This window comes from Puma concolor, chromosome B1, assembly GCF_028749965.1.
Source record: "Puma concolor isolate L17-30 chromosome B1, mPumCon1.1.hap2, whole genome shotgun sequence".
Taxonomy (NCBI): domain Eukaryota; kingdom Metazoa; phylum Chordata; class Mammalia; order Carnivora; family Felidae; genus Puma; species Puma concolor.
Genome location: NC_141670.1, coordinates 90,788,103 through 90,802,213, shown reverse-complemented (window position 1 = coordinate 90,802,213; position 14,111 = coordinate 90,788,103). Strand labels below are relative to the sequence as shown.

The following is a 14,111-nucleotide window of genomic DNA, read 5'->3' as shown; positions in this document are numbered from 1 at the left end:
CTCTTTCTGTTTTGTTTGCTTTGTTTTTTTAGGTTCCACATATAAATGAAATAAGAGTAACTTTAGCTTTCCCTGTACGACTTATTTAACTTAGAACCAATACCTTCTAGGTCCACCCACGTTGTTGCAAACGGTAAGATTTTATTCCTTTTTTTTATGATTAAGGACTCTGCCACATTCCTAAATTTCTAAATTTTAGGGTCACACCACTCTTACATATATCAGAGATATCTTCCTCATTTTGGGAATATGCAGGATGCGTATTATGCTTTTTGAGATGTAAGCTGTTCTTCGTTGATACTTATAATTTATATTGTTATTTTAAAAAAGCACCATTTTAAATATTTCTTATCTGATAACTACATAAGTACTATACTTTTGGCAATAAAAAGGGAATTACAAGCTCTGTATAGAGATACGGTTATTTTTGTTCAGAAATTATAACAATGTGCGACTTGAAATCTGAGTTATCAAGAAGAAATACTGATACACTGAAATGACTTCCCTGGAGTTTTTGATGCTAACCTGATTAAATTTGCATGTACAAAAGACATGTGTACTTAAAATAAAGCTTGACAATCTTCAGCAACTACTCTGTACCACCTATGAGTCTAAATTGAACTAGCCATCAATTCTTGAACAATTCTTGATTATATTTATTCATTGTCTGGTTTTTAATGCATATAAATTAACCTTCCATCAGCATTTCAGAAAGTCAGTGCCCTAGGTTCTCATCTGAGAATACATTATTCTGTATTGTTCTTCAGTTCAAATAAATATACTGGATTAGAGAACTTATCTGCGTCAATGGTTTGGATGGTATCCAACCTAGCTACTCCTCGAGGTACTTTGTCTATCCCTAAAAGCCAGACTCCACAGACATAAGCTTACTGAGCTTTATGTTAATATTAAGCCCTCAGTTCTCTAAAGAAGGAACACTATCTTGCTGTTTGAAATCTATGACTTTATTATCTTTAGGAAAACTGTATGAAAAAGAAAAACAAACAAGCAAACAAACAAACAAAAACTATCATTTTGTAGTCCTTAGATAGAACCGTAGGTGAAGTTTTAAGTTTGTTTTGTTTCATTTTGGTAGAAGTATGCACGGTATAGCTTTCTTGCCCTAAGGGACTAATGTGCTTTCCTTTCAGATGATGACAGTTCTGTAAGTAACCATGTTTCACCCTTTTCTCTCGACTGCTTCAAAGTTGAGCAAACAATTAGAAACTCTTTTATGGTCTGTAAGAGTGGACTTCCTTTCCTTACGACTTTCTTGCTTATAAATATCTCCCACTGATACTTTGTTTTGATGTCTATTTCACTTTTTTTTTCCTAGTTTTGTTATTGTTACCTTTCTCAATGCTTTTTTGGGAAAATATGAGAAAATTATCTGTACAAATAAAAATCATACATCTTCTAAAGATTCACTGAAGCACTTGTTAAAGGTTATTGTTCAGCTGCACCGCTCGGGTTTCTCATCACTCCATATGCAGGGGCAACACCACCACCTACCTATTGCCATTCAAGCTTATTGAGGATTTACATGACATATACAACTTTCATCTCCATATGACTCTACTTGCATAAAAGGGACTTAAGCAATTTCCTGGAGTGGATCAGAAGGCTGTCTCTAATTATAATTGTACTGTTTCATGTCTAGGATGTCCTATCTTTCATTAATGTGTAAATGAATGTATATGAGCACACCCTTGGATTTAATCAGAAAATACATCCAAGGATTTTAAAACATAAAAGGAATAGAGAAATGAGGAAAGCTAGGAAAGGCATATGATTGTAAAGCCAAAAAAAGGGCATGTGAACTACTTTTAAGCAAGTTCTTTTAACAGTAGTAATAAAATAGCAGAGTATTCTGAGTATATGTCTCTTAGGTCAGTATCCAGTCACAGTCTTAGAGCCAATGGAATTCTGAAAAGAGCCTAGAACTACTGAGCACCAGGAATTTCAAATACTTGCTCAGGAAACAAAGGATATGTGCTAGCATTTGTATACAATTAGCTTGAAAAAGGGGGAAATATAAATAATGATATCTGTTTGGTACTTGGAATTTTACAAGTTGCTTCTACATGGAACATCTCATTTGATTTTAACGGAAAAGAGAATAATAATAAAAATGAAGTAATAAGCAAAGAACCACTAGGAAGAAAGAAAAGCAGCTTTCTGATTTCACCATTGTGGAATTTGAAGGTCAGATAAGTTTGATGTTAGTTAATGACACCGTACTAGGTGAGAGTTCAGATTGCCTCACTCAAGTTTCATAATTAAGTTGCTAATTATTTTACCAATTCCCTATGTCTGAACCCAGAAGAAAGATTAAACCTAGCTAGACTCACTCTGATAATTTTAGTAAATAACAGTGTCAGAGTTGTGTTTTAATGTTAATTCTAGGTCAGATTAAAGATGTAGTTTTCTTCAAAATCCCTATATTTTCATTGAAAATTTATAAATATCACTATAGTGCAAAGTAAACTTTGATCTTGGTTTTTAAAATTGTATTCTCCAGTTTCATAGACTCCACATTTGGAAATAGCCATACTTTCAAATACTCACTGATATAATTATAACTGGCTGCAGTAAGGCTGTACATAGTACTTACTGTATCCCTCACTCATCATGAAGCATGTCAAATGCAATGCGCAGTAGAGCATAGCTGGCTTGTGGAAACTTCTCTCCCTTTTCTCTGCTTCAGTGCTCCCTGTCTTGACCCAGGAAAGATGTAACAGCATTTTAACATCACAGCTAAACTCTCAAACAATACAAGTTATATCACTAATAAGTTGAGGAAGAAAGGAAGCTATTGTCATTTTGTTTCAGAAATCGAATTCCTATATTTGTAAATGAAGAAACATTTTAGCAATATCAACCCATACGTTCGGTGCAAAACAAGTATTTCTTTCAATTAATTATTTAAAAAGCATCAGGCCCCAAATTGTGTGCCATAAAAAGTTGGTGTTCCTCAGCAAAATGCTTTGGTTGAAAATACAGTTGAGAAATGAAATATGAATAAGTTATAGTTTTGCATTTAAATTTACTATATTTCCCTGAATTTACACTTAAGATCTCTATATCAAATAAGGAGCAATGAATTTTCTCTTTGTAGGGGGTGGGTCCTGTTGAGAAAATAAAAACAAAATCTCTTTCCAAACCGGAAAACCTCTCCACAAAGGTAGAAGAGAAATAAAACATTTTTTTTTATTATTAAATAGGCATTAAAGCAGCATGTTATATACATCAGAGACAATCCAATAAGAGACTGCAATGACAGGCAGAAGTCTCATTCTTTTGTCTAGGCAAGCAGACGTGACCCATTACATATGCATTCTCAAAATAAACAGTAACTAGTACTCAAGAAAGAGAACTTGATAGCAACATTTGTCACATGCAGATCATCACCTTAATTTCACCTGGCCTTTGTCGTGGCCATCTGTGTTTGTTAATTGGCTTAATCCAAAGGGAGATAAACTTCTCACATCTCTACCATAGGAGATAATTCTGTATCTCGGAGCAAGGCACCCAATGAAGTTAGGCTCTTACCCACCCAACCCTCTCCCACCTCAAAGAGACTGAGAGATCCGTACACTATCTTTTCTGAAGGTCCTATTTCAAAGAGATAGTTCCCAGGTCCTGGAGAAGACATTCTCGAATGTTAAAGTTAGCAAGAGGCTATTTAGCTTTTGAAAATATATTCTTACATTTCAAACAGAGAGAAAACAATTACAAGTTTTTTAAAGTAAACGCTCTAAGGAAAGGAAGAAGGGAAGTCCCTTCCAGTATTTTCAGCAGTGAGATTTAAGCCTTTAGTTTTTTAGTTGTATTTGCCTTTACACTTTGTGTGGGTTATGTACGCAGAGAGGGGTTGGACTTTCAACACGTTTTTCTATTAAATAATGCCATTTGGTGAAAAGCTCATTGTTACACCGTATTTCTGACAGGCTAGATTTTGTTCTCAGCAATACATAATTTACTTTTGCTATTAATTACTATTTGTTATTAGTAACTGCTAGTAAGTCTAACAACTATTCAAAACTTGATGGGGTGATGGGGACAAGGAGGAGGCATCAACAATATCAGTGATTTTACATTCAATATCAACAGGCAAACGAAAGCATCACAAGGAATCTGCTCTTTTCGCATTAAATCATACGCTTTCCTCTGAGACTCTTCCTTAAAGACCATATCTTAGCCTATTATGTTATCTAGAGGATTTCATTTCCCTATTATCTCTTTTGCCACCTTGCAGTTTGTTTATGTATGTATGTATGCATATGCATTCAGCACTCATGAATGAAATTCGGTGCCTCCTCCTTCATTTTCTAGAAAGGAAGAATGAGAGTTGCCCTGAGCTTGAAGTATTAAGCCCAAACATTATAGATATTCACACTATTTTTTTTTATTTAAATTTTTTTTTTCAACGTTTATTTATTTTTGGGACAGAGAGAGACAGAGCATGAACGGGGGAGGGGCAGAGAGAGAGAGGGAGACACAGAATCGGAAATAGGCTCCAGGCTCTGAGCCATCAGCCCAGAGCCTGACGCGGGGCTCGAACTCACGGACCGCGAGATCGTGACCTGGCTGAAGTCGGATGCTTAACCGACTGCGCCACCCAGGTGCCCCTTCACACTATTTTTAAGGTGATTATTTACTTGTTTTTAAATTTCTAATTAAATTACTTTGAAAAGTTGAGGCTTTTGTGATATAAACTTCTCGTATCATAATAAAGTTGCATTCATCATGTACTAAAAAGTTTAGATTTTGATGAAACATGTAGAAATAGGACAACTGTTTTTTTTTTCTAATGAAATTTTTATTTTATTATTTTATTTAAATTTCCGTTATTTAACATACAGTGCAATATTGGCTTCAGGGGTAGAATTCAGTGATTTATCACTTACATACAACGCCCAGTGCTCATCACAAATGCTGTCCTTAATATCCATCACCCATCTAGCCCATCTCCCACCGACCTCCCTCGTCATCTGTTTAAGAAGTCCTACATCAGTTGCACTTTAAGACTCCGATTTCTTCACTTATATGTGTATTTGTGTAGCTAACATTAATGTTTGTTTATATACATATATATGCAAAACTCATGTGTGTGTAATAGTAAAATTAATGTCCCCGTGATAACCTCAGTTATTTCTGTGTAGTATTTCATTGCTTTACACAAGATAACATATTTGAGGCCTTAATTCTCACTATGTCCTTGGATCTTTAAGTCAGTCACTGATGTTGATGATTTTTTTTTAATTTCTAATTTCAGATCACACACAGCATTGCAATAAAATCAGAGAATCTGTAGCCACACTGCCTTAGAGTCCTAATTACAATAATTAGTTAGCTTCATGACCTTGAACAAATTACTTCAACTCTTTATGGCTCAGCTTCCTCATCTCTAAAATGAGGAAGTAGCAACTTCCTCATTGGTATTTGGAAGGGCTCAATGAGTCAATATGCATAGAAGGGGCAGTGTGGTGCCCTGAGTTGGAATTTTGTGGATTTGTCTTCTAGTTTCTACTTTGCAGGTAACTACCAGATCCTAATGTCTATGTCTGAAATGCTTTCCTCTCCATTAAAACAACAAAAGCAACGGGTGCCTGGGTGGCTGGTTAAACGTCCAACTCTTGATTATAGTTCAGGTCAATATCTCACGGATTCATGAGTTCAAGCCTTGTATTGGCCTCTGTGAGCTGACTGAGCTATGCCTGCTTGGGATTCTCTGTCTCCGCCTTTCTCTGCCCCTCCCCTGCTTATGCTCTGTCTGTCTCTCTCTCAAAAAAATAATAATTATAAATAAAATAAAACAACAAAAACAAAACAAATATCAAAACTCTGGTAATCTGATGTTCTTTAATTCTAATTGTCTGTGAATTAGAATTCTTTTTCCTTCATCTCAAAAAACATATATATATATATGTTTGGCATAACACAGCTGACTTATCTCATAAATTATAGATATCCTGTCACATACAGATAAAAAAGAGAATATTATATTAAGACATCCAATTATCATTTCATGTAGTCTTGAGGTAGTTCTAAAGCATTTTGACTACAGAACACTTTACTCATATGAGTGCTTGCTTATTCAGATACCCTAATTTAGGGAGCCCATTTACCACTCCCAGTATGCCTCATGTACCAATATACAGAGGTTGCCTTTCATCAAGTTCTAGTTCCATTGTTCTAGCAGAATTTAGTTTAAAATGAGTGCTCTGGATCAAGTGACAGGATGACTAATCATTCATCAATTTAATCTCTTTTTGATATTTGTACAAGCTACCAAAAAATGGCCGTAGCTTTTATAGTTCTTTGAAATAACATCAATATGGTAAAAAAAAAAAAAAAAAAAAAAAAAATATATATATATATATATATATATATATATATATATATAGTTAATTAAAATTACAAAATTCAGAAAATGCGGAGGGGGTGGGGGTGGGGCATCAAAAAATCAATAATGTCCTATTTTACTGATATCTCACACACACACACACAAACCAGAGGGAGTGTACGATCAAGTAATATATCAGAATTTTAAAATTGGGATCTACTAGAAATATGTTTTGGTATGATAAATGAATGAATTCAATTCCATCAACCCAATAATATTTGTTTTAAATGAGAATCTTTGCCCCTTCCCAGACATAATCAGAAACTATTTCCAATTTAGTTTACCTAACTCTAAAACGATCTTATTTTTTAAAAAAAGCAAGATGTGTATGGATAGGCTCAGAGTCATGGATTTATGTGTTTGGAATTCTTTTTCTGTATTAAATTTAGTGGTTAAGGCATCTCTGTTGAGTCCTGTGTATCTATCAGCTCAGAAAACTGTTACTTTTCTCTTACTCTCTTGTTTTTCTTATCTAATTTATGTAGTTATTTGTCATTTTGTTTCCAGTCCTTTCCCTTGGATTTCATCCCAAACCGGAAGTCCTGTCTAGAGCCCTCAGTAACTCTTTGTATTTTTTACTTAATCCTAACCAAATTAAAGTGCTCCCCGTGCAAAATAAAGACATAAAGGAATAAACAAATAAACAAAAACTTTTTAAAAAGTGTCCCATCATATATCTGCATGTTTAAGGAAGGTTATGGCCATGTCTCATTCACTAGAAGAAACGTATTTGTTTAGGAAATTGGGCTGTAGGCTCAGGCCTAAGTATGCCACACCCATACGTATTAAAATGGGAAATTCTTGTGGGTGATAGCTATTTACTACTTTAGTTTTGTCTTGCTGGTCCCAGAATTTCTCCTTATACTATGGCCTGGTCTTAAAGACTCATTAGACTTCATAGTAGTCTTGTCTTTGACATAACATCTATGTTGGAATTTATCATGAAGATTATATACAATCATTTCACAAATACAAAATGGTGCATAATAAATGTGGTTGGATTTAATATGAAGCTTACAAAAATAAGAAGTTCAAAGTTATTTCTTAACTAAAGATAAATACAAAAAACATATATTTTCTCCTAAACCAAAATCAGTAAAAGTCGATAACTGACAATATTTGTAGTAGCATATTGACAATTTGGTAGTGGCAACAGTGAGGTAAAATATCCATGTAATAACCAGAGGTGTCATATTCATCTTACGTGCAAGTGGTCTTACCCTTTTGGCAGAAGATAGTGTCTCTGATAGAACATTAGAGTCTGAAAATAATGGTTAGCCACCAGATAGATTAGGCATATATATAGGATGGCAGGTGATGACTGAATTTCACACACTAGATGTTTTCAGTCACGCTACACACTTTTGCATTTTGTGATTTTGCATTACATCATATGCATAGGTTGTAACTGATTTTCTACTACAAAAGACATAAATATATACTGAATTCTCTATTTCTTGCATCAGGTGTGGACATAGAAAATTTCTCGATATTAAGCTTCTTTTTAATAATCCTTCACATTGTGAAATAACACAAACCAGTCATAGCGCAAAGAAGGGTTGATCCAGAAAACAAAGTGGTCATAACTTTATTATAGTCTTTCAGGTCAAGCTCACCTTCCCTTAAGCCATCGCTCAGTGAACTGATTTAATAAATGCCGTCACCTTCTCTTTCAAATCCTGAAGAATATGTAATGGACAGCATCTTCAAGGGTGAATGTAGTTTAATAGATTTTAAAGTCCTCCCAGAAATCAAGAAACAGAGTTCTTCATTTGTCTTTCATGCTCGGACTCCTAAGCCTTCTATGGAGCACATCAAGTGTGTGAGTGCGTGTGCATACCTGTGTGAGTGTGTGTGTGTGTGTGTGTGCATGCCTGTGTGAGTGTGTGTGCATGCGTGTGCATGCCCGTGTGTGTGTGTGCATGCCTGTGTGAGTGTGTGTGCATGTGTGTGCATGCCCGTGTGTGTGTATGTGCATGCAGAGTGTTTTGAGATGATTACAGATATAATATGAAATCATTTGGTAAAGCGAAATGATGAGTCCATCAGCCCACTTCATTTAACAGTGTGTGTCTTACTGTCTTGGCTTGAAAAAAATCTACACATTCAATCCTATAATAAAGCCAAATTAAACAAAGCTACAATATGATGTAAAATATAATTCAGTAAACCTTTAGTTTGTTGCCATCCATTGACTATTCAATTTATACTATTGTCTAAATCCTATGGGAGCATATTTTTAGGATAGTAGTTTTTATTCCCTTTGTCCTTCTTGTTTTAACTATTTCAGTAATTTAAGATCCAATGATCTGGATATTTTTTTTTTCTAAACAAATAAGACTTGGAGGGTGAATTGCAATGTTAGGGGCATAAAACGCTGACTTTCCTAGAATTTCTTGGCCAGGTATCCCTTCAGAGTACATAGTCAGTAAGCCAGGTAAATATAGAAGGAAATAGAGCAGGCTGAAAAGAGATTGCATTCCCTCTTGCTCTAAACCTAAGGTCAACATCACACACCGTCAAACAAAAGATCCTTTATCCCTCATAGAACGCTGTACAGGAACTTTCTTGACTTGGGATTTTCAGAGGTATATTAGATACAAGATTTTGGGACTAAAGCACAAAATAAAGAATACAGAAAAACACAAAGTACAATACAATAAACCTTGGGGCTAATTAAAATCAAACCACTGTTTGGCTTTCAAACAGCAAATCTGCACAAATATATATTGCTGCATGAAATATCTTGGTGACTAAGAAAGAAAAGAATTGGTAGTTGGGGCCATTAACTAATGTGAACATTAATTAATTCTTTTTCCCTTGGCTATCTGTGTGATCGTGGATAAATTACCTAAGTTATTTGGGTCTCAATTATGTCATACATATATTTTAAAACTTAAAAAAAATCAAAGAATATATTGGGCTGGCTGGGTGGTTCAGCTGGCTAAGGGCCTGGCTCTTGATTTCAGCTCGGGTCACGATCTCATGGTTCATGAGTTCTTTCTCTGTGTGGAGCTCTGCACTGCATCGGGTTCTGTGCTGGTGACATAGAGCCTGCTTGGTATTCTGTCTCCCTCTCTGTCTGCACTACCTTCTCTCTCTCTCTCTCTCTCTCTCTCTCTCTCTCTCTCTCTCCAAAAACATAAATAAATAATCATTAAAAAAGAAAAAAACTCAAAGACAATAACCCTAGAATTAAAATATTTCTATGGACAAACTAAACAATAGCTTCATTAAATAGCTAATACCCCAAACTTAAATTTATAAACTTCAAAAAACAAATAGATTTCAGTTAAATATTAAAAATTCAACTAGTTATTGGTACACAGTAGCAAAGAAATGGCTAATGCTTTAGAATTATCATTTATCCATACAAAATTAGAATCAAATACTTAAATGTCCATAATTTCAGTTATAAAACTCGAGCAAACTTTTCTTCGAAGACTATGCATATTATTAAAAACATTTTACTATTTAAAATTCAGCCTTGTTCTGGGGCGCCTGGGTGGCTCAGTCGGTTGGGCGTCCGACTTCAGCTCAGGTCACGATCTCACGGTCCGTGAGTTCGAGCCCCGAGTCGGGCTCTGGGCTGATGGCTCAGAGCCTGGAGCCTATTTCTGATTCTGTGTCTCCCTCTCTCTCTGCCCCTCCCCTGTTCATGCTCTGTCTCTCTCTGTCCCCCAAATAAATAAACGTTAAAAAAAAAATTCAGCCTTGTTCAAAACCTGAGGGGGGAAAAATGTTTGGCTTAAGGGAAATGATGGTACCAGAGCACCGTCACAGTAATTGAGAACAAAAATAATGAATCGTGCCTCTAATCTCTGGAAGTGTTGAAATCAGTAAGTCAGATTTTGTTTTCTGATATGAGAAGTTCAGTTTGTAAAATAAAATTTGAATTATTGTTATTTGCATTCCTAAGGGAGGGACCATCCTTTTCTTTCAATGTCACTTTCCATGGTTTTTATAATTGTCTTTAGACAGAAGTTGAGCATTGATGTAGCAATCTTGTCCTCCTCTAAAATTGCTTTGCACAGTCTGGCAAGAGATCTAATTTTCAGAAGTAGGGAAGTAATAATGGAAAGTTATCAAATCAAATGTGACAAAGTCCACTGTCTTTAATGACAACTTTATTTAATCTGCTTTATGGTTCCTAGAAATTATAGTTTTCTTTCTTTAACAGTCTCTGGCAGAGTCAAAACTAATCTCTTATTTGTTCTTGAGAAATTGTAACAGACAGTGGCACCATTCTCAATCCTTTTTGAGATATTTAATCTTACTTACTATTATAATTTTCTTCGGTCTTTGTCACATTTGATGCTGTTAAGATACATATGCTGAGGACTACATTTTTGAAGGATCCATAATATATATATATATATGCTTATCCATTTACTTTAGAGAGAGAGAGAGACAGAGCACAAACAAGGGAAGGACAGAGAGAGAGAAGGTGACACAGAATCCAAAGCAGGCTCCAGGATCTGAGCTGTCAGCACAGAGCCCGATGCGGGGCTTGAACTCACGAACCAGGAGATCACGACCTGAGCCAAAGGCAGATGCTTAACTGACTGAGCCATCCAGGCCCCTGCATGTATATTTTATTCACCTATACATGATTATTAATACTGAATATTAATAAAAGAAAGATAAACATAAAAAGAAAGCTAAGAACAAAATGATAAAGTAAGAAGAAAACATATTCACTATGAAAGCTAATTGGATTAGTATAATTTAGTATTCAATTTGAGCCCGAGTTTCCTGAAACTTAAAGTAAGAATTCTGGCAGATCAATTACAGCTTATTATCAGAAATATGCATTCCAAGCATTCATGAAATAAATAGTTGTTATGGTCCTTAACATTTCTTTCTACACATAAATATTTTCAGACATATATAAACTCTCCATAGATAAATACAATCAATGTGCTACATTGTGCTAATGACATACAATCATATGTGCTAATATTTTAGAGTCCCTCTCTCTCTCTGTTCCCTCTCTCTCTCTCTCTCTCTTTTTTTTTTTTTTTTGTTTGTCTAACAAGCCTCCTCTCCTTCTCCCCACAATTCCTACTATTGGTGAAACTGTGTCCATTACCTAAAATATATTATTATATATTTCCTTAATTTGTATATATGAAAGTATAGAAAGAATTAAGGTCAATGTTGATTAGACAAAAATTGGTATAAAACTACCCCATAATTTCATTAATTATGGAAAGCCCTCTAAATCAACAGGTATATATCTATCTTTGGTTTACTTATTTTCTTAAGTTTATTTATTTATTTAATTTTTTAAATGTTTATTTATTTCTGAGACAGAGAGAGAGACAGACCATGAGTGGGGGAGGGGCAGAGAGCGAGGGGAACACAGAATCCGAAGCAGGCTCCAGGCTCTGGGCTGTCAGCACAGAGCGATGCTCAACCGACTGAGCCACCCAGGCGCCCCTGCTTTATTCATTTATTTTTAGAGAAAGAGTGAGCAACAGTGAGGGGGGGTGGGGCAGAGAGACAGAGACAGGGAGAGAGAAAATCCCAAACAGGCTCTGTGCAAAGCCTGACACGAGGCTTGATCTCACAAACCGTGAGACCATGACCTGAGGTGAAATCAAAAATCCGTCGCTAAACCAACCGAGCCACCCAGAAGCCTCAGTTTTGCCATAATTTTTAAACTTTCTTTAGTGACGGGCATTGGCTTTGTTTCTATATTTGTCTCACAATGTATCCTTGGAAGATGTAAGAGAGAGATAAAATATATCTTATGTTAATTATATACATATGGTATATATACATTATACATTAAAATATTTGTTTTTATATTTATTCATGTAGAGACGCTTTACCTTTCTGGGAGTGATCTTAGGTTTTAAATAGCTGAATCAAAGAGTTTATGCAACTTAACATTAATTGACAAAGTTTCCAGATAATTTTCCAATCTGCTGTCATAGTTCATGTACATGAACACTCCTGTGAGCACCACACATAGGTGTTCTGGCTGTATAAAATTATATGCCTGATATGACGACTGTTTTCTTTTTTTTAATTTCTCTATTTATTAAATTACGAATCCATTTACTTCTGAAATAACATCAGCCTTGTCACCCAATTTCTTTCACACATTTTGAGTTTGATTCAGATGTTTTCAGTTTCTTCTGTTCTTCTGACTTACTTGTCTTTTCCTATGTAGATACCATGGTGAGTTATTTGAAGAGGTTTTATTGTTTATTCTTGTAATTCCTGCACTATGCTTTAACATTTTTTTTAATGTTTATTTATTTCTGAGACAGAGAGAGACAGGCCATAAGTTGGGGAGGGGCAGAAAGAGAGGGAGACACAGAATCCAAAGCAGGTTCCAGGCACTGAGCTGTCAGCACAGAGCCCGATGTGGGGCTTGAACTCACAAACCCTGAGATCATGACCTGAGCTGAGGTCGGTCGCTCAACCGAGTGAGCCACCCAGGCGCCCCCCCTGCACTATGCTTTTAAAAGGTATGTTTGCCAGGTGGTCTGTATTCTGGTGTACCTGTATTCACTTTGAATTTAAGATCTTTTATTAAATTCCAAACGACAATCAACAGAGTGTTAATTTAAAAATAACACTTCCGGGGGCGCCTGGGTGGCGCAGTCGGTTAAGCGTCCGACTTCAGCCAGGTCACGATCTCGCGGTCCGTGAGTTCGAGCCCCGCGTCGGGCTCTGGGCTGATGGCTCAGGGCCTGGAGCCTGTTTCCGATTCTGTGTCTCCCTCTCTCTCTGCCCCTCCCCCGTTCATGCTCTGTCTCTCTCTGTCCCAAAAATAAATAAACGTTGAAAAAAAAAATTAAAAAAAAAAAAAAAAATAAATAAATAAATAAATAAATAAAAATAACACTTCCGTACTGGGGCTTATTTAAGAGAAACTAAAGAGTGTTTGTTTGTTTGTTTGTTTGTTTGTTTTAACCACAAATGCATAAACAACATTCAGACATCTGTCTTATGTTAAAACATTCTTTATTCATAATAGCTTTTTGCTTAAAGTTGATATATTAGTGATATACAACATTTAGGTAAACATTTAGGTAAAATATTATAAGTACTAAAGACAGATGATTTCAGAATGTTTTGAGGGAGGCAAACCATAAGAGACTCTTAACAGAGAACAAACTGAGAGTTAATGGGGTTTGGTGAGGGAGAGAAGAAAATGAGTGACGGGGGGAGGTCACTTGTTGGGATAGACACTGGGTGTTGTACATAAGGGATGAGTCATGGGAATCTACTCCCAAAATCAAGAGCACACTGTATACACTGTATGATAGTTAACTTGACAATAAGTTATATTTAGAAAAAAGAAAATAAATAAAAAAGAATGTTTCCAGTCATTTTTTAGTGAGATTTTTTTACTTTATTTATTTTGAGAGAAAGTAACAGAGCACGAGCAAAGGAGGGTCAGAGACAGAGGGAGACACAGAATCTGAAGCAGGCTCCAAGCTCTGAGCTGTCAGCACAGAGCCTGATGCTGGGTTCTAACTCATGAACCATGAGATCATGACCTGAGCTGAAGTCGGACACTCAACCGACTGAGTTACCCAGGCATCCCAGTGAGATTTAGATGGAATTGATATTTGGATAATTCAAAATTATGCTATCTGATTAAAGCCGATATCTAGAATTCTGTTTAAACCAACAGAAGAAATATGTATTCATATTAAAACAAGAATATTGAATAGTATAA

General features: G+C 35.6%; 1 long non-coding RNA gene across 1 annotated transcript in view; it reads right to left on the bottom strand.

Moving 5' to 3' along the window:
- The window catches only part of LOC147581757 (uncharacterized), a 44,984-nt gene that overhangs the window by 16,669 nt on the left and 14,204 nt on the right, over positions 1–14,111 (bottom strand). Inside the window, exon 2 of the long non-coding RNA XR_015249745.1 lies at positions 2,615–2,717. This is a non-coding gene — a long non-coding RNA (uncharacterized LOC147581757). The remainder of the gene's footprint in view (positions 1–2,614; positions 2,718–14,111) is intronic.